The 20,739-nt window shown below is 46.1% G+C and overlaps 1 long non-coding RNA gene across 3 annotated transcripts; it reads left to right on the forward strand.

The window, feature by feature from the left end:
• The first annotated feature begins 8,012 nt into the window (after positions 1 to 8,012).
• LOC139828944 (uncharacterized) lies at positions 8,013 to 19,194 on the forward strand. Of its 3 annotated transcripts, none has more exons than XR_011741051.1 (4): positions 8,013 to 8,372; positions 12,650 to 12,776; positions 14,110 to 14,213; positions 18,770 to 19,194. It is a non-coding gene; the product is annotated as an uncharacterized lncRNA (long non-coding RNA). The 3 variants fall into 3 exon arrangements; XR_011741052.1 differs by lacking the exon at positions 14,110 to 14,213 and adding an exon at positions 18,397 to 18,474; XR_011741053.1 differs by lacking the exon at positions 14,110 to 14,213.
• Positions 19,195 to 20,739: the final 1,545 nt, after the last annotated feature.

Here is a 20,739-nt window from a genome sequence, read left to right on the forward strand (position 1 = left end):
GCGGGGCCGCCTTAAGAGCGGCGCGCGCCGGCCGCCGCCGCCCGCCTCCATTGGCCACCGCCACGCCACGCCCCTCCCCTCGCTCCCCGCCCCGCCCCGCCGCGGCCCTCAGGTAACGGGCGGCGACGCCCCGCCGACGCACCGCGGCCGCTCGCGGGGCGGGGGGCGCCCGCGGGCTGTGCCGGCACCCGCGGCTCCCTTAGCGAAGCCCTCGGGGCTCCGCGCAGGGCTCCCCTTCGTCGTTTCCCTCAGTGCTCTCCTTGGGGCTCCCCTTCGTCGTTTCCCTCAGTGCTCTCCTTGGGGCTCCCCTCAGTATTTCCCTCAGTGCTCTCCTTGGGGCTCCCCTCAGTTCTCCTCCACTCAGGGGTCCCCTCAGAGGTGGCCATTAGGTTTCAGCCTCTCCCCCAAAGAGGTCAGAGAAGGAGGGGGCCCTGTCCCAGGGAGCAGAGCAGCCACCCTGCACAAAAAGTGTCACGTCTGACTGTTCCTCACCTCAGACTGTTAACAAACCCAAGCAGTTACGGCCCAGGCTACTCTACAGTGCACCAGGGCCAGGGACTACTGAAGTTATTGAGAGATACTGGTTTGGTTTTGACTGAGAGTTGCCACATTTGTGCAGGAGGCCAGAACACACGGTACCAGTTGGAAAAGCAGCACTGTGGTAGATCTCTAGCAGAAAGCAGGCAGTGGCACCAGGATGGACATGGGAGGGTGTGCACTCTGCTACCCGCTGTGTCCCGTCAGTCACAAGAGGACATTTTCAGGGGTTTCCACAGGAATACCCTCACCCTCCCCCAGGCATGGTGTGGGGAACTGGACTGTCTGGTGGGCTCACCCCTCTATTGTCACGTTACACCCTCTACCTTCAGCTACAAGGGTGTGCCTCTGTTGTTCCTGGTGCCACAACTTCCTCACCCAACTGCTGCACCCCATCCTTCACCTGGTGCCCCTGCAGAGCTTCCCGGAGCTGACCAAGAAGAGAGGGAAAGAGGGTTACACCAAATGTCTGATGTGTGGCTCGCAGCAGCTCCTCCACACCCTGCGTGCATACATGAGTCTGAGGCCAGTCTGACCACCCCAGTTTGACTATCCCAGTCAAAGGACTTCAGCCTACTGAGGCAGGACCAGGCCCTTCAGCCGAAACATCTGCAGCCATGAGTAACCGATATACTTGTGCCCCACACCGTCAGCCTCCAGCACACTGTTCATAGTAGCATACTCTGAACACCGAGAAAGATGCTGTCTTTCAAGAAGTCCTCAAGGATATGGAACATGTCTGAAGTGACAGATCTAGGCTCTGTGCCTGGACAAGTTCATTATGTATTGCTTAACTTCATTCTGAATAAAATATGTGTAAGTCTTTGCAGGCTGGGGGCCAGGACACTAGGAGACCCTTACACCCACACACACATGGAAGATAATACAACATATTTTCCATATAACAAGTGGCAAGATGCCAGAAGTTATCTTAAAAAAATGTTCCACAGAATTTGTAATCCCCAGCAATAGTCAGCACTTCGCTATTAAAATGCTTAAAAATATGTGCTTCCAAAGGCAAATAGTCTGTGATATCATAGTGACATTAGAGTTAGTGCTGATTCAGAAGGGAAAGTACCACTGATGAATCAAACCCCGCTTCCTGCAGCTTGCGGGATGTTCTTGGAGGTTCTGGGCCCAGGTGAAAACCTCTCTGATGGTGCTTGGTTTGGGAAAGAAGATTTTTCTCTCCCACACGATCTCCATATCTTTACCAGAGAAATCACTGAATCAATTTCTGTTGAACTGTCAATGCTAAAGGACTCATCCTACTTAGCAGTAGAAAGATGACATTTTCTCTTCAGATGGGAAGGTGCTTCCATTATAAATAATTTGTGGGAATATCCTTGTATGCAATGGCAGAATCGAAAGAGCATTCTCAGAAAGTAAAGCGATACATTACGAAGGCAGAAATGGTTATTTCTAAGCTGTCCATTTTTAACTGTCCCGTTGCTATTTCTCACAAAAGCATCAAAGCTAGAAGAATCTCTTAACCAAGTCCCAACATATTCCTAGTCCCAATGAAGAGGAGTTTGGTTCCAAGATATCCTTAGATGTCATCAAGAAAACTATGCAGTGACTGGTAGGATGCAGCAAGTCAAAGTCAGGCATGGAAGACATTTCTGTCTATTTTCTCTGGAAAAGACAGGCCCACTGATCCATTTTAGGGTTAGTGGAATCTTCTGGCAACAGAATTCTTTTGGGTCTTTGATAATCTGCCATATCTGATTTTACCATAATGTATCAAAACACTACAGGCAATAGTAGTTTGAATATCAGGCAGCAAGAAAGAACTTGTTACAGAAATGACAGAATACTGACAGAATTTATCCATTTGTGTCTGTATTTTACCTGCAGAAACACTCAGCTCAAGTGGGAAGTACTCTTGTAATTAGAGGACAAAATATCTGTATGAGGAGAAAGATGAATAAGTTCCAAGATGAGCTGGGTCTATAGAGTCATTCCAGTGGGCTGTCTCATGTGGAATGACTTTGTCTTCTCTCTCTCGTGAGGAAGATTTTTTTACAAGATATTCCTGAGAAAATTATTTTAGGCATTATTGCTTCTTCAAGTTAATGTTGGGGCACTGAGAGATATATCTAAGGGAAAAGTACCACGTGTAGGGTTTGGGGATGTGTAAGACTTTAAAAAAGACTGTTGGAAGTGAATGAATTGTGAGTCAGTGACACATGAATGAGCTGAAATAATAAACTTTAACCAATACACCTAGCTGTGTGCAATATTTCCCTTAGTAACATCACAAGAAGAGTAACAAAACATTCCAACATCAAAGAGTTTTGTGGACACTGACTGGTCCCTGGTTGGGCAAACTCAGTCCTACCACAAAGCGGGACGACTCCACCAGCCTCAGATGTGTCTTTTGTCACCAGTTCTTGTATCAGATCAGCAGAGGTGGGAACACTCACTCCTCCAGACTGCTGAATGGGGAGCTCAGCAGGACATGCCCTAAAAACAAGAACAAGTTCCCAATCAGAACAAGTGAGAGATGTTTTGTATTCATTCCCATGCTCCGGGAGGGCCATTGCACCATTCAGGCAGAAGCACTGAAAAACTGGGTTTTACCTAAGTTTGTAACTGTTCTAATGTGTCAGAAACAGACGCGAGCAGAAAAGCATCTGTTAATGAAAGGTCACATTACTATTGAGTCACCCTGTGATGGTCTACTCTTGCAGCAGTGTTTGCAGAGATGTCTGCAAGATGTATCCACAACCTGCTGCACCGACTGCGGTAGCTGTGAATTCCCTGGTGCTGTGCTTCTCTGCACTACCGTATCTCACAGAAGGTTTCCAGACGGTGAGTACACCAGCTCTTCTCTGCCAGCCAGCGAAAGACTGCCTTTCCTCTGTTGGGACAGACGTGTGGGCTCTTTAAATTTGCCACCATGAATTAGACCTGACCAGGCTTTTCTGTGCCGGTTTGTCTGTCTGTCTGTGCCAAGAGCGGCCACAGGACACATTCATCCTGTGATGTAGCAGTCTCCCAATCTGCTAAGGGAGTCTGCAAGAATTGATTTCTCAGACTTACCCACCTCATTTAACCATAATGAAGGGACAATTGCTGGTGGTAACTCCTCCTCCAAATACACTCTGCTTCTCTACACATCTTATGTCCTGGCTACACACTGGGAGTGCAGGGCGTTGTATCCAGAGGATCAGTGAAGACATCTCCAGATACCTGAGAGAATGGTTTCCAGACATCTTTGGCGTCCTACCCCAAGGATGAAGACAGATTTGGCAGAGGGTCAGATATTCGCCTACAGGACTGTGGTTTGCCCAGTCAGCAGTGGCACAGCCATTAAGGGCTGCTGTGCCAGTTGATGAGTTGATATTTCAATGATATTTTGCATCTAGACCTCAGTCTATGCGTCAGGCTGCCCAGAAGTCCCGTAGCTGTGTAGAGTGGTTAATGTGGCACAGAGCCAAAGCTGATTCTGCTGATTTTACACATACCCCGAAGCACATACACACACAAACATAAATATGTGTGTGAAACAATATACTAGGAAAGGCTGCTGAGGCTGTACAATCCAGTATTCAACAGCTACAAGCGATCAGAATTTGCCTGGTTTTGTGTATCCTGATGAGCTGCGAGTTACCCGTGCCCTTGTCCTATGGGCATGCCCCTCACTCCACATTGGCAATGGTCACTGCTCCTGAGAGAGCAGCTCCCCTCATGATTTATTCTCCTCTTGTTTAATGTGCAGCATCGGGGCTTTTTACTGCCTGTTATTCAAACTGTGCTTTGAGTACAAAATTATTCATTTCTGTACGTTTTTTCCATGGTGCTCATGACAGCAGTGTCTGGGTGTTTCGCACGCAGCATTTCCTTTTCCAGTAATTTTGAGAGGATGCTTGCCCTGTATTATCAGTGAGGAAAGAAGGCAGGCAGCGATGGATTTTAAAAAGTATCTTAATAATTTTAGATTCCCAGTGTGAGTCACCTACTTTAGACAATGAGCATTTGGAGCTCAGCTCCCACTGAGCTACAGCAGAAATTGCACAACAAGCTGGATCTGAAAATTTCCCACCTAAACACCCAGATAAGGTAGAACACGCAGCTGACTGGGCATTGCTTCTCAGTGACTTTAATCTGGAAATTTTCTTGGTTTTCTGTGCCAGATTTTGTAAATTTGCTATTCCTGTAACGCTTTTCTATGGGTCACTTTCTAGGTTCTGAGTTCCTTTTTCTAAGCAAACTTAAAAATCATAAGTTTCATCACTCTTGATCAAATTCACCATGATATGGGTTAGCAGTAGGATGGATTGTTTTGAACTATGAGACGACTGGCATTTTGCAGGCTCCCTGGTAGCAGTAATGGATGGTTTAATTTACATGGGCTGGCCAGTCGAAGGGAGCAAGACAGTGCTTTGCCAGCGGGTCTGGTTTTGATTCGTTTTTCCAAATATTTCGTAAAATCCCAAGATCCATTCCAGACCTCAGAAACAAAAGGGTCTAGTGAGCTCCCTTAACCTGGTCCCTTCTTACCTGGCTGGCTTCTTTATTGCAGGCACAGAGAATACATGGAGAAACAGTCCTTCAGATACCTATAGTAAGAAGCTGTTTAGTAACAAAGGCACCTGTTTGCTTATTTACCTGTCTAAACAATTACATAGCTATCAAATGGTAATTATTGCAGCTTAAAAGTTTGTCTTCTACACAGGTGTTTGCTGAGTTCGTTGAAGCCAAACATGATCAGCTGCCATATAAAACAAGTAGAAGAAATGGTGATAACTGAGCTGCTGCCTTCAGCTGTGAAAGACATTGCAAATGACACAAAATTAATGAAAAAGTCTGCCGTTTTAAACCAGGACAAGTTCTGTTTATCGAAGTATTCACATGCAATTTCAAAAGGAGTGGAATCCACAGAGATGCCCTTTAAAAAAAAAAAAATCAGGCGGTCATGATGATCCTTTGGAAATTACATGTGTTATGTGCTTTTTTTTAAAGTTAATCAAACCTTACTTGGGCTGTGCTGAATGATGTAAGTGGAGAAGGGCTGTAGGCATTGGATAAATCTTGGAGTTGGAAGCAGCCTTACCCCATGAACTCACCACTCTCCCAGTATTTCTATCGCCCTTCTCATGCTGTGTAAGTTAGAGCTTCTGTTTTAATACACCTGGAGCTGAATAAGAATTTATTTTTTCCATTCCTTTCCACCTCCACAAAATCTATCAGTAAAGATGAGTAGAGATTTGACATACTGTGAGATGCCATTTGTGTAAGCAGTTGTAACCCTAAACACAAAATCATGATGCAAACCAGGACTTTAGCGGCTCAAACTAAAAGACAGCCTTTTTATAGTTTGCACTGTGATTACTTCATGAAGCAAAATCCTCAATTAATTTTCTTCACACATATCATAGGTATTAAGCTGTGAGTGCGTACAAGGACTGACCTTCCCTTTAATTTGCCTGGCTCCAGAAGTTAATTGGAAAAGTTAGTGGCAGTGAAATAGCAAACAGCTGAGCATTTTGAAGCCTTTTGTATTAAAACAACTTCTGTTTCCTCTTGCCTTTGCTTCACCCTGCCAGGCCTAGTATTGGAAGATGAGGAGAGTGGGAGCAGGAACAGAAGCAAGTGCACGATAACCTACAAAGATAGTGTCTGTGCTGTGAGGAAGTTCAAGGACCTGTTTCATTACAAACCACTCAGTGTGTCTGGCACTGCTGGGCTGATGGGAACCACTCCCTGCGTTGATTTAGTGATGCAGACCTGAGGATTATTTGCCTACAAACAGCTATTGTTCACAGGATTGGCAAATGAAAAAACAAATATGTTTGTTTTCTCCACGGATCATGTTGCTTCCTACTTTCTCTTGATAAGAGGGATTTGGGGCTGGTGCCCAGGTTTTGGAAGCAGTGGTTGCTTGAACTGAGGAGCCTAAAATGTGCTGCTTCTGCTCCTTCCTCCCTGTTTCTCTGCTCTCACTCATCATCACATCTGTTCTGGGCCCAATGCCCAACAATTCTGCATTAACGCCTCAGTACACACAGGCTCACACAGCTGAACAGTTTGCAATGCAATGTACCCAGTGCCGTCATGTCTTTCCAAATCAAGCTCCTGCAAACAATTTTTGTTTAAGAGAAGAACCATTTGGCTTCATAAGGCTACTTGTGAGCTACATCCAGCTGACTCCAGCCATGGCAGGTCTTCCCAGAGAAATAGTTTTGCAGGGCACAGTCACGAATCTAGAAAATACAGAACAGGTAAACAAATATCCTTAAGGAAGATCCCGTCTCAGGCCTTGATCCTGCAAACTCACACGGGCTTAATGTTAAGCACATGAGCAGTCCCAATGACTTCATCAGAGCTACTCACATGCTCACAGTGCACAGCATTTGCCAGATCAGAGCCTTTATATCTAATTGCAAAATAAAAGGCAAGTCTCCCAGTTCTATCAACTGTAATGAATCGTTATTAACAGCACACTTTAAAATAGCCATGGGGCAGATCCCAGGCAGAACCACTGGGGATAAAGTGATGTGGACTTGTTGTAACAGAACCTGGAAATACTTTTTTTCTTGGACAAAGCGCTGTGCCAGTTATATGAAACGTTAGCATGGTGGTGAGGTTGTTCTTATAGGCTTTGACCTGTGCAAGGCTTTTTTGTTGCTGTTGATGTGATTAGTCTTTGCACAATCTCTCTCTTTTGCACCTTTTGGGTTGAATTCTGCTGTTTGAACCAGAAGTTTGAAAACCGCTCTCCTCCTCACCTTGAGGGTACTTTCTATAAGGATTTCTCAACTTTACAACCTCCCAACACACCTTGACGAGCCACAGCTGATCAAACCAAATCGCACCACATGTCTGCCGGTCTCTTTCGCACGAGGTCCACATCCACAACCCTGGACTGCGGGGTCCCATCCATGTCCCCTCCGGCGAGGGGGTGAGCAGCACAATAGACGACATTGTGTTCCGTCCTCCCGCAGCAGCTTCTTCCCTCGCTTCCGCTAACGGCGAGGCGAGGGACAGACGAATCTGGGGACGCATTAAAAAAAGAGAGAGTGAAACCCACCCAGGTTTGCACGCCTGTTAATGAAGAGCCAGCCTCGGGCCCTCATTAGGGGGCCTCGGCGTGCACACCCCGCCCGGGCCGTGTCCCTGGCCGCGTCCCTGGCCGCAGCCCCGACAATACCGGCGGTTGAGGGCAGAGCCGCGGTGCTGCCGCCGCGCTCAGCGGGTGCGGAAGGTTCCGCGGCCGCTCCGGGCTGGCGTTTGCACCTGGAGCTGCCGAGGTTTAATGGACTTTAACACATGCAAACAAGAGCTTTTGTTGGCGGGCACAAAGGCTGCCCCCGGCGCCGGGCTCTCCCCAACACTGCCCGCATTGTTTCCCCTCCGCTGCTTCTTGTCATCCTCCTTGTCGGAGTTTAATGAGGACAACGAGATTTTCGCAGGCTCATTTCGCACTTCAGCAACTTTCTAACACTTTCTTAACGAGGGAGAAGGGGCAGGAGAGATCGGGGGGCGCAGGGGAGGAGCCGCTCCGGCCCCGGCTTAGTCCCCGCGGGCAGCGACCCGTATCCCCGGGGCCGGGACCGGTGCGCTCGGCGGCCGGGGCTGAGCCAGGATGCGGAGCTGACCCCGGCCTTCCCGGGAGGGCTCAGCCCCTTCCAGTCCCAGCCCAGGCACCTCGACCTGGCTCGGCTGAAAAAAATTCGATTAATCTCGCCGGGTTTAAGCTCGGCCGAGAGGGTAGGGGTGTCCCCGGGGTGCTCGGAGGAGCAGCGATGCTGCGGGGAGGCGGTGGCCGCTGGGACCGAAGCGGGCAGCGGCTGAGACCGTCCCCATGGCGAGATGCTTCCCCGGAGCAGGTAGCTTTCCCCGAGCGCCGGCTCCGCGCTTTCTCGGCAGGAGATCAGCAGTTTTCTCACCTCCCTGCGGTCCTCGCTGAAGCCGAGCATCTTTCCCAAAGGAGAGAAGCGGGATGGGGTGGATGCTCGGCTCCTCTCCCACTCCCCCCGGGGCAGTTTCTCCCCATCCCGGGGACGCTTGGGCACCGTTGCGGCGTCACCCAACAGGGTCAGGCGCGATCGTACGATCGGCTGACACCGCTCAGCGCTTTTCGTTGCTTCGGGGTAAAACGGGGCTTGGCGGTGCCGGGTGGCCGAGGGCACCCGCTGGCGGGGGGATGCCGATGAAACTTCCCAAATTCCGTATTTGCACAATAAAAAGTAAACCCGTCGCTTTCCCGAGGGGTCGCTGCCAGGCCGAATCCTTCGCAGTGTTTTAACTGCTTTTGGTTTTCGGAGGCCGACCCACCTCCCTTCCCCAACGCGGACATCGCCATCGGGCTGGCTTGATTTCTCCCTCTCCAGACAGCCAGCGGTCCCAGGCAGATCGTGGCTGCGGATTTCGGTGTTTTAGATGCAGGTTTTGGGGAGGATTTGCCTTTAGCTTTTGCAAATCCCTGTCTCTGACTCCTGTTCCCACGACCGAAATCTCCCCTCTGCTTTTTTTTTAACCTTCCCTCTTCTTTGCGTGTGAGAGATTTGGAAAACTCGAGAAATCGTTTAATGCACAGGGATTTTAAAACACAGAAGTATGCGGTAAAAAGAAAAAACAAAACCCACCCCAACCGCTTAATTAGATATTTACCGAAGGAACCATTACAGCCTGCTGGGTATAACACAGAGTTTGTAAATTCTCTGGCCACAAAGAAATTAAGTAATTAATTTTTTCTCCCTTCCAATGGCATTGGTTGAGGATGGAGTGTGATAAACAACTCTGTTCCTGGTCTTTCTGCAGATTAGCCGTTGGCATTCGTTGCTAAATACCAAGTGAAAAGAGACTGTGTGACCACAGTCCCTTGAATTAGGGACAAACATTTCCTCTGTGCATTTTAAATAATGCTACTGCCAAATATTTTGTTACCAGAGATCATTATCCTTTGAATGAATACTCGAGGAGTAAAGGCATTGGTTTTTGTCTTTGCTGGTGTGGAACAGACTATATGATACCTAGAACAGCAACAAGCTTTCACAAATTGCTATATGATTTCTACTGCCAGGTTCTGTGATATTGGATACGACATAAAAATAAAAAAGCCAGGCAGATAGACACAGAAACTCACAGAAACCACCTGTATATTTTGTTTCAAAGGAAAATCTCAGCTATTGTCTTACTGGCTCTGGTTCTGTTAGGCCCTGGATCTGCTTAATCTTTAAAGCTATTCAAACAAATTGAATGATACAAGGCAAGTCTCCTATAATTAATCCGGATTCTTGAATTTTGATACAAACTTTTATGTAACCGAGAGGTTTCTGCCTTTTCCTTGCAAAGACGCTAAATAGACACTAAGTCCTTCTGTCAAGACCGCTACCACGAACAAAGTTAAAAGGAACAAACCTGGAAATTTTCCCTTCATGAGGAAGAAAGGGAGGAATATTAGAAAGAGACGCAAACATAAAGTCATGGGAGAGCTGGTACTGGTGTCTGGACGGAGACCAAGGTTTAAAGTGACTTGTATGCTACAAACTGCCTGAACAAGAACATAGAAATTGCAGTTTGTCCCAGGTGAAGCTTTTGCAGGACGTTATTTTGTCAGTTAATTTAAGCCTCACAGAGGCTCAGCTCTGGCACTCAAGGGTCTCATTTGAACCTTCTGAAATGTTTGGGTTTTTGCTGCTATGGTTAAAAAAAAAAAAAAGAAAAAGGAAACTATGCCATCATGTATGGAAGAACTCATGGTATTAACCCCGAATTGCCATTGTGGAGGATGAAGCTTTAGCTGTGGTCTGCCCCTTCTCACCTTATGCAGTTTGCTCTTGGTATTTGACAGAACTACTCCAGAACTAATACTATGCAGAGTTTTGCATCCTGCAATGAGGCACTGATGAAATCCTGAACATGACTCTGTTGTAAGAGTCAGCATTTTATCTGGATTATCAGGAAAGGATGATTATTTTTTTTTTCTTCTTTTTCTGTGATGTGGGCTGTCCAGCCTGTGACTTTAGTGGGAAAATCAATATGCAGAGAAAGGCCCACAGGCCTGGACCTGCCAAAGAACTCACAGCTTGCAGATACAATTTCCACTGAGGCCACTGGTAAAATCCTCACAGATCCAGTACAGACTCAGCTGGTGTAGGCAACTCTCCAGGTTACCCCATAGCAGATCTACACCTGACAGCTCCTGCTTTCTGACGCTCCAGGTTTCCTCCTCCCATGCAGATTTTTTCTTTTAATCATGTAAAATACAGGGAAAGAATGAACACATTTTGGTTTTTAAGCCAATTTGCCTGGCAGCGAAGGTTTATACAGCACAGTTCTACCATCAGGTGCATAGAAAAGGACCGTCTGCCCTCAGGGAATTACCTGCTAGGGAGGATTTGTTGGGTTTCCTTGAGTTTCCGAGCAGACATGGGTCTGACTGTCTTTTTATGGAGACAAACAGAAATGGTGCTGACTGTACAGACAGAGCAGAAAGCTGTGCCTGGGGCCAGCCTGGCGCACAGACTTGTCCTGGGTCACATCAGGCGAGTCCTGCTCTGGCAGATGCCCTACCCCTCGTGCCAGTCAACAGTTCCACCTTGTACTCTTCAAGGTGACGTTTCAAACCATGTGCCCAGGATGCCGGTGCTCTGTGTCAGCCCTCTGCCACCCACATAACCAGTTTCTCAAGAAAAGCATGGTACTGCCTAAGGCTTGTTCTCCATTCTCTACACAGATGTCACCTCTCTTTGAGGGTGATGGAACAGGCTGTCCAGAAAAGTGGTGGATGCCCCATCCCTGGAGACATCCCAGGCCAGGCTGGATGGGGCTCTGAGCAACCTGAACTGGGTGAAGATGTCCCTGCTCATGGCAGGGGTGGGACTGGATGAGCTTTGAAGGTCCCTTTCAACCCAAACTATTCTCTGATTCTCCTCAGGGTTGTCTAAAGACCATTAGGAGTGAGGCTGTCCATTTTAGCATGGGAAAAGAAAGAAAACACAGGCCGAGTTGGTTTTCCTTCCCACAGAAGAGGGGAGCAACCCAAAGTTGACCACACAATGGCCAAGATGGGCTGGTTTTTGGATGCCAGCAGCTCCCAGGTACTGCTATCGATGCCAATGCCACTGGGTCTTGTTGCAGCTGCTCAGCGCGCCGGCCCAGAGAGGCCACAGCTGATAACACTCTCCAGGTGTTCAGCCTGAGAACAAAGGGCCTTTTCAGGGGCTGCTGAGAAGGAAGAAGCCTCCTTGCTGGTTGCAGAATGGCTTTCCTGGATGGCAATATTTGGTTACAGTAAGATCTGTTATTTCAGAAGAAGCCCGGCAGAAGGGAGGGTAATTTGACTCAGGCATGCAAAGAAACATTGTGGGGACTCTTGTCTCCCTCCTTCTTCTCCCCAAAGTACTGATACAACATTGAGTTGTAATGTTTCATCTGAGCGAGGTAAAACTTGAGTCTGGGACCAAAATGTGTCTCACCTTGTTATGTCCAGTCACCTGCAGAGCCACAGTCACTTGCCTGGCTGGTTAGCACACGAACCAGAATCTTCTGAGCTCAAAATCGAGTTGAAAAAAACTGTGTGCTGGCATGAGCAGAGTCCAAGGGAGACTTTTCCTTGATTTGTGGACCTGAATTTCAGTGCTTGTGTTGGAACATCTTAATCGAACCATTTCACAGCAAAACCTGTTAGCACAGGGGAAGATAAAAGATAACTTGGTCCTGTGGATGAGGGTAAGGAGGCAGTTTTGCTGTATTTCTCAATTAGATCAGTCTTGATCCATGTTCTCTGTGTGTTTTGGCACGGGAAGGATTTCTGAAGGGGAAGGTACCTGTGAGTGTGAGCATCCATCACGGCGTCTAGAGGTGGCGCATTCCTCCTTCCCCACACAGCCAGCTGCCAAGGGCAGGACCACCCCTGGGACAAGCACTGCAGTGATGTTCTCCATATGTTTTCAAAACCTGCGGTCCCAGAACCAGCTGCAGGTTTTCTGTGTTCTCCCACACCCCTCACCATGGCTATTATCTCCATGAGATACTCCCAACATGTTCCTTTGCCATGGCTGCTCAGTCTCCCTGAACATTTTCCTTGTACCCCATAAGCTGTTCTTCTCTGATATGCAGGAGGTGACTTATTTAAAATTATTTTCCCCACTCCCTTCAGGTAGAAGAGACAAGGACAACGCAAGGAAACTTCACACACTGAGAAGGTGTTTCCCGTCTATGAAAGAAAAACAGAGGGATGCTGTGTTCACCCCAAAAGCACAGGCTTAGCAGAAGAGCAAGGACATGTAAGCTTTTTTTTTTTTTTTTAATATCTGCCAAACTTACCATGGGAATTCATACACATATACATATAGATAAAGATGAACTTCTAATTTTAAGTAAGTGGAAGAATATTAACTCAGAAATTGCACTTTTCAATCAAGCAGTATTATTTCCTATTAGAGACCAGACTATCCTAATTCTTCAAATGCACCAGCTAACATCTATACAAATAATGGGATTTGGCTGAGTACAGTTAAATATATTTGATTACTTCCCTTTTATCTAGTTCTAGGTTTACTGTACTTTTCCTTGGATGGCAAATAAGAAGCCCTTTTCTTCTAAGTGACAGCAGGGAAAAGAATCAGGTTGCTAATTTACCTGAGACCCGGGAGGATGTAATGATAGAAGTGTGCTGGAAACTACAGAGTGGGCTTTCCAATTCTGGGGGGAGGAGAGAGGGGAAGTGTGAGATTCATAAATCTTTCAAATTGATGGCACTTTTGCTGATGGGCTTTCATGGTCATAATTACAAGCATAGCAGGAAACACATGTAGTGTGGAGAAGGATCAACTGGTAGGAAGCTGGGACCTAATGAAATGTGTCATACAGGAAGCAATTAAAATGGAAAAATCACTGTTCTCTAGGCAAATAAAGACACATAATGTTCGTGAGTACTTACAGTATCTCTCTCAAAGTGAAGGTTAGACTTACCTGTGGTGTTGTGAGAAGCTCTTCAGAAGCACACACATGGTCCAGGACAAATTTGGGGATTGGACTAGATGATCTTTTGAGGTCCCTTCCAATTCCTAACGTTCTATGATTCCATGAAATAAGCAGAAATCCTCATGTGGAACTTCAGTGTTGGTCTTCACAGATGACCAGCATTTGGGTTCAGGAATCAGAGACCACCCTGGGGAGCCACAACCTGCAAAGTGGCTCTGTGCTTCTGCTGTCACCAGGTTTGCATGTCACCAGTGGTTCCAAGGACATCAGTTACTTGGTTCTTTGCACACTAGTAAATGAAGCCTCTCCATTCAAGTCTTCCTGGAGATACAAGAAGGAAAGCGGCGGGTGGGGAGGGAGATGGGTGGATGGATTTTGGGCAGGTGCTGAAGGGTCGTGCCTATGGTTTAGGTTTGTTTCAAAATGCCCAAGGTGTAGAAAAAGCCCAGCACATCTCCACATTTCCATGACAGCCAGCTAAAATGAGCTTAAAGCACAAGCCACTTTGGGTGAAAAGTCATTCTCTAAATAGGAAATAGAAGACTTGAATCCAAACCTAAGTTAGGATTGTAGTGTGGATGTGCTGTCAGCCTCTCCATTCCTTTGTCCTTTTCTGGGACTGTTTGTGGGCAGGCCACATTCAAGCCAGGCTTTCAGCCGGAGCTGGGTTCACACCAGCCAAGAGAAGAGACATGCTAGAGGGTGACCTGAAGTGATTTATCCAAGTCACGCAACAGGTGAGTGGCAGGGGCAGTTTGGGTGATATGATGCAAAATTATCTCATTTTTTTTTTTTTTTAATAATAATAATATTGCCTAGTAAACGAAACCTTCTTTTTGTTCCTTATAAGATTCAACACACTAGTTCTTCCCCTGGCTCTTTTTCAGCTGGTTCAGATATAACATTAGTTACACAGAAATGCACAAAGATGCCATCATTTCCTGTAGGCATGTTTGTGTGTATTCTACACTTACAGCAGACCCTGTTTCCCTAAAACATCTACAGGATCACCAAAGCAGGCAAGCAGCTTTTTTATTTGTCATTTCGCAGAAAGAAATTGTATTGTGACTTTCAAGTAGGAAAAAAAAAATTAGAGAAATAATAACATGACCCAACCGCAAAAATATTTTTTTTCATGAACTATACCAATGAATTGGAAATGCAAGTAGTAAAATGAATTGCCAAAAGTATCAAATATATGTGTTTTCAATAACCTTTTTTTTTTTTTTTGTTACCTAGTAAAATATTTTCCTGGAGAAGGGTTGTTAAACCCCTCTGTGCAATATAAAGGTGCAGTGATGTATTGTCTCAGAAGTGGTTTAATGGAGTTTTGGGGTCCCATTTTTGTACATATTTTCAACACACACAGTGCGTGATCAATTTGGATGTATAAAATGTTATATATTTCTTTCTAAGCAATGACCTTACCTTTTAAAGTATGTTGCTTAGTTAGGAGTGCATGTGTGTGTTTGCATTTTGGCAAGGCAGCAAATAACATGCAATATTTATGTCATTTGACAAAAGTATTTTGTGCATTTGCCAAAAACCAGTCCTTTCTAAGAACCTAAAGGTATTTGATCTGCTCTAAAACCTAGTCCTGGGAGGAGGATTAGGTGAGCGGGAGTCGTGAGCAGAGGGAAAGTCTGTCCAGTCTTTGCAGCTTGAAAGGGCAGGATTTTAAACAAACAAGGTGGACCTCATGTCAGCTCAACCTCTTTGAATGTGTTTCAGTGAAATGATTTCAGACTTACCTGTATCTTTACTGCCAAAAACCTGGGGTTTTGCAAGCAGGTTTCTGATTCAGGTTGGGCTGTGTTGGGTGAAAGTCCAACCCTAGCTCTCCTGCCATAGCTACTGGGGACAACCTGGGGAAGCCAAGCCTCCGCAAGGAGCTTTGTTATTGAATGGACAGAGCAAAGATGGCAAAAAGACAGTGTCTTGGTTTACACCAGCATTTCCCTCTTGGTAGCTGACCCACCTCAGCCATTTTACCAGGAAAAAACAACCAAGAGCTGAGTGTAAGGAGACGGGGAAGATAGGGAGTTTGTACGATGATGATTTAGCCATATCCTGATCTCTGTTACCCCTGCTTTCTTTATCCATTGGTGTAACAAAGATCAGGATCTGTCCTTGGCTGCCTGGTGTCAGCTCCTGCTTATTTGTTTCAAAAGGCGAAAGCCCCGTGTCTCGCCCGCACCCCGGCTCCCTGTATAGACCCGTTGCACTGAAATCTTTGTGCCAAATCCAATGATATAACGTTTCATTCAGAAAAATTATCCATTTGCCCCCCTCTCTTCTCTTTTGCTTTATCTCTTCCTTCTATCTTCAGCCTGTCAGGACTTTCACATACCCGCAGTTGACAGCTAAAAGATCAGGAACTTTGATGTTGTAAGGGATATTTTATCTCAGGTATTTCTCACCAATTCCTACCTTATTGTGTAGGATATCCAAGGACTCCGAGAGTGAGCAACGCCTTTGTCTGGTAAGATCAGAGCAATTTGCAAGCTTTTCTGGGAACAAGGTCCAATAAAGGGACTTTAGAGATATAATCTGTCAACCCCATTGAGCAGCACTGTGACAGCAGCCTTATGATTATTGACAGTTTAAGCATCACCCAGGACAGAACAAGGCTGGGGGGACGCAGTTATTTGTAGTAAGACATTGTTTTGCTAAGAAAGCAAAGGAAATAAATTATACCTGAATTCACCACATTTTCACTGAGTTTCTCCCTCACACAAACAACTGACCCTACTGGGAGCTGCTGCTTTTTGCCAGGAGTTTGGGGAAAAAAGGAAAGAAGATCTCTCAGATATGCAAAGCCTTTTTTTTCCTGTTCCCAGTCCTACAGTAAGTACCATGTAGGGCAGGAGTAATGAGAGGACAGTGATACCCCGAGCCCTGTATTTGAAATCCTCTTCTTTACCATATACCTCTCTCTGCTCCTCCAAATCTCCTCATTCCAGGTGTGTCACTCTGAGGTGGTGGAGGTTTCACCTGGGATGAGCCATCCATCATCTCTTCAAGCAGCCATGGTGTGGAGCACCCTAGAAAATAACACACAGGAGAAGCTCAGTGAGTCTGTCCAGTCTCGTCTTCACTACCCACCTGCTGGCTCACCTCACTGGGGCTTCACCATATTTAATTCTTGAGGAGTTTCCCCATTATTCAGCGTATTTCTGAATAATTTTTTCTCCCTCGTTAGGCAAGTATGTGCTTATTTTATTTGCAAAGACACCAGCATCTTCTTTTTCAGTAAACACCCAGGCCTCACATCTTTATAAACATATTAACAAATACGTTCAGTGGTCACAGCTTGGTCTATCACAGCAATTATTTGGGGATAAAATGTTTCTGCAGAGGCAAGTACCAGGCCTGTATCCACCCATCCCATCTGTTTCCATTCTCTTGTTGTCTTAGTCATCAAGCTGATGTTAATATGCGCTCCTAGTACATGTTTAAACTTCCTGAATAATTGATCTCTGCTTATTGATGATCAGATAAGTGCATCAGTGTTGATTGTGGATTGTTCCTCAAGCTCTTTTTTTTCTTGCTACTCTCTGAAACCTTCATCCATCCTTCACACCACGTTCTCTGTCCTCACCTCGCATTTTGAAGCCAATACTTTGTGATCTTGGGGTAGAAATCCTGCAGTGGCTCAGCAGTGGCTTTGCAGAATGAGTTGTAGCCCAAATGCTGATGATACCAGCCATGCAGTTTGGTTGGGTTTCCAAGATAAACGCTGAACCCACCACAAAACAGCTGGCAGCTAACCCCTTTCCAGCCCCTCTACTGTGTCTGCTGAATGTGCTTTTCCTGATGGCTGGAGAGACCCACCCTGCAAAGAGCTGTGCATGGTCATGCCCACCTGGCAGAGGCAGCAGGCAGGGAGCAGGGCAGGAAAATCCCTTACTCTCTGGCCACAGAAAAGGGGCTGACAGCAGCTGGGGCTTTGTCCCTGGATTGCACAGGTGCATATTTTGTGATTTCAGTGTCTCTGAATAGCTCATGGCCCCAGCTGTGAGGTGCTGGCCATGCCTCTGAGCACCTACCCAACAGGAGGCTCTTGCAACAGCTCCAGCTGTTTCCTCAGTGAGGAATTCTGACGTTTTTTCCCAAATCGGCTCATAATGACTCAGTTTGAATCTAATGATGCAATCCTGAAGGGAATCATCAGCTCCCCAGCTAGAAGGGTCAGCCACCATCCAGCTCCAGCCCACGTGGCTGCTGATTGCAGCAGCATTTTGCGCAGCTCTACATAACCTGTCTCGGCACGTGCCAGTTCCCAGGGGTACATTCTTTCTGAGGATATTTCACCCCATCCATGATGGCTCAGGCCAGTGCTTCCCTCCTAGTCATTGAGGTGTCGGATGGAAAAGGCCAATCTGGTTTTGATTAGGTGAGAGCAAACGTGGTGGTGTTACCAAGCTGCTGCGCTGGTGGGTGTTTGCAGCTCAGTCCCTCTTATCAACCTCTGACATGGTCCTTCCTTTATACAGCTCAGTCACCAGATGGAAAAGGGACTTGGGGGGAGTTCTGCAGAGCAAACACACTTTCTGCTGCCTGCTGCTCATGCAGACAGAAAATCTGATTGAATACACATTAAAAAAAGAAATAAAAAAAGGGTAAACTTTTCAAGCCATCACTGGCATCTTGTCTACATTGGGAGACACACGAGAGGTTTATTGCCATGCAAGATCCAGTCCTAAATGAAAATACCTCTCCCAGTGACAGCCTTTCCCACAATAGTCTGAAGCAAATTATGTGGGGGCTGCTGAAATGACACTAATTTGCACCTTCCAATTCATTATGCACTCCCAACTTCATGATCCTATTGAGGTAGAAACCTGGCAATGACAACTTCACCGAGAGTCACACACTGATGTCATTTGTGCATTTGTTCACTGGAATTTGATTTTCCAGATTATGCTGCAACTTCAGCACAAGGTGTTAAATGATTTACTGCAGAGTGACAGCGGCAAGGCCAAGAATAAGACCCAGGTATCATTAGTTTCAAGATACTATGACACCCAACTAGTGCTAAAAAACACTCCCTGCCACTGCCTCACATTTTTATTTATCAACAAAAGAAGGTTTATTTTGTTTTATTCTTAGCAAGACACTGTTCCACTGGAGACCACTAAAAATGAGATTTATCTTCCTTGGAATAACTACAGACCCTTGCATTTGTAATTCATTCCCCTCCCATTTCTAATCTCATTTCTATTGAATGTATTGTTTTGCTTTCCATTATTTATACAATGAGATCATTAAAATGAATATTGGAACTTGACAGGTTTGGAGCAGGAAGAAACTTCACTGCAGACGCATCCCAAGTATAATAGCTTGGATTGCTGCAGAGCCTTTCTCTGCAGAAAAGACCTCTTTTTTCTGTCATTTATTCATGCTTCAGTTTTGGCACTTTGGGGACAAAACAAAGAAAGAAAATCTGAATCCTGGAGTCTACAAGAGACAAACCTGCTAATGCGACAGCGTGTACCTGTGCGAGTGCTTCAGAGGACGAGGCTGCTGGGCTGGATTCTTCTGCTCACACCAATGTGAAGAGGAGAGAACGTCCCAGCCAATGTGTCTGACCCACTGCTGTCACTGCAAAGATCCCCGACCCCTGTGAACGCTGCAAGGTTGGGATCTGCAGCTCCACTGACTCACCTAAATCCAGAGAATAATTACATTTCACCTAAAAATAAACACAGAGTCACTCTCTCCCACCCCTTGGTTGTTATTTCAGTCTTTTTCTTTCACCCAAACCTTCCCTACCCTGACAAAATCCCACAGAGCATGAGGTGGGTTTGGGAGGAATTTGCGGGTGCAAGCCCCCAGTTCGTCCCACTCTGCTCCCAACCAAGCAGTGATAAATCTCTTTCCACTCCTCAAAGAGCAGCTGCTTTTCACCCCAAGTGGGCTGGATGTCAGGGATGGGTGATGCAAATCCTGATGGAAAGAATCTGGGGGTCCTCGAGGATGCTCTATTGATGCAGGTTATTACCTGACCCTTAGTAATACAGTAAGAGGCTCCAGATGCAAAAAAGAAGAAGATACAAAGAAGAAAATTTGGGGAGAAGGTTTTTGGGGAACTTCTTCTCCTCATTAAACTTATGTTAAAAAAAAAAAAAGTAAAAAAATGAGCAAATTCTCCTCTAACAAAGCTTAAATCTAGAGTAAATCCATTGCGAACTACAGCTTTACTCTGGATTAATACTGGTGTAAATTAGGCTAAGATCTGGCTGCCAAACCCAGCTCTCTCCTCATTCCTGAAAGACACAAACATTAAGGTTTGAGCATCTACTGTTATGTATCGCATAAAATATTTCCTGGCTAGGAAAAATCTCATGGGACAATGATCAGGAACAAGACGGTGCAAATAATTAGTTTAATTGAAAGTAAAGGCACACTACTAAAAATAAAGAGATTAAAGTGGTTTTTCCTTTGCCAGTTTTAACACGAGCAATATTAGTAGCAGCTGCATTTCAGCCCATTTTGCAGATAACTGTGAGAGGGGCATTCTGAAACCTAAACAGTTTAATTGCATAGGCTACCCTTTAATTTAGGGTGGTGAGAACGATATGAGGGACTCATTAAATTGGGGCATTAACCATGGCAGAAAATAAAGTAGTTTCTTTGTTGCAGAAGATCTCGCTGCCCTACAATCAGTACAGTAAATTGTTCATGGGAACAGCAGCGGGGTAGGATGGGTAGATAGAGACACGTTGAGATAGAGGGAAGCAAATGAAAAATAATTGGTACAGTGCTCTGCAGATTGTATGTCACTGCAGACAGTTATTTAATAACTCACCAATTATTGCTGCCAGCTGGGGCATATTAAGACACTGCCAGAAGTCAGGCCAAAATCCCCAGGGCATGGCTGCTCCCCCGACCCCAGGACGAGGAGGGGGCACGTCGGGGACAGGCTGTGGCACCCAGGGAGGGACGGCTCTGCTTTTCATGGAATCGCTTTGGGTGGAAGAGACCCTCAAGATCATTGATTCCAACCATTTTCCCTAGGGATTACAGTACTCCTCTATCATCCTTCCTGCCCATAGCTTAAAATATGGGGTAGTGTAACACCCGTTTGTGTTCCCCTTCTCCTGGGACACAGAGCGACGCTCAACAAGTGTTTCCTTCAGAGCAAATGTAATTAAGTGCAGTGGTTTAAGCAAATGGCATCTCCCTGGTCTGCCGGAGCTAAGTGAGCTCCCACAGCTCTGGGCTCACACTTACAAAGTCTGTGCCAGGTACGTTCCCAAT

This window comes from Patagioenas fasciata, chromosome 12 (assembly GCF_037038585.1).
Source record: "Patagioenas fasciata isolate bPatFas1 chromosome 12, bPatFas1.hap1, whole genome shotgun sequence".
Taxonomy (NCBI): domain Eukaryota; kingdom Metazoa; phylum Chordata; class Aves; order Columbiformes; family Columbidae; genus Patagioenas; species Patagioenas fasciata.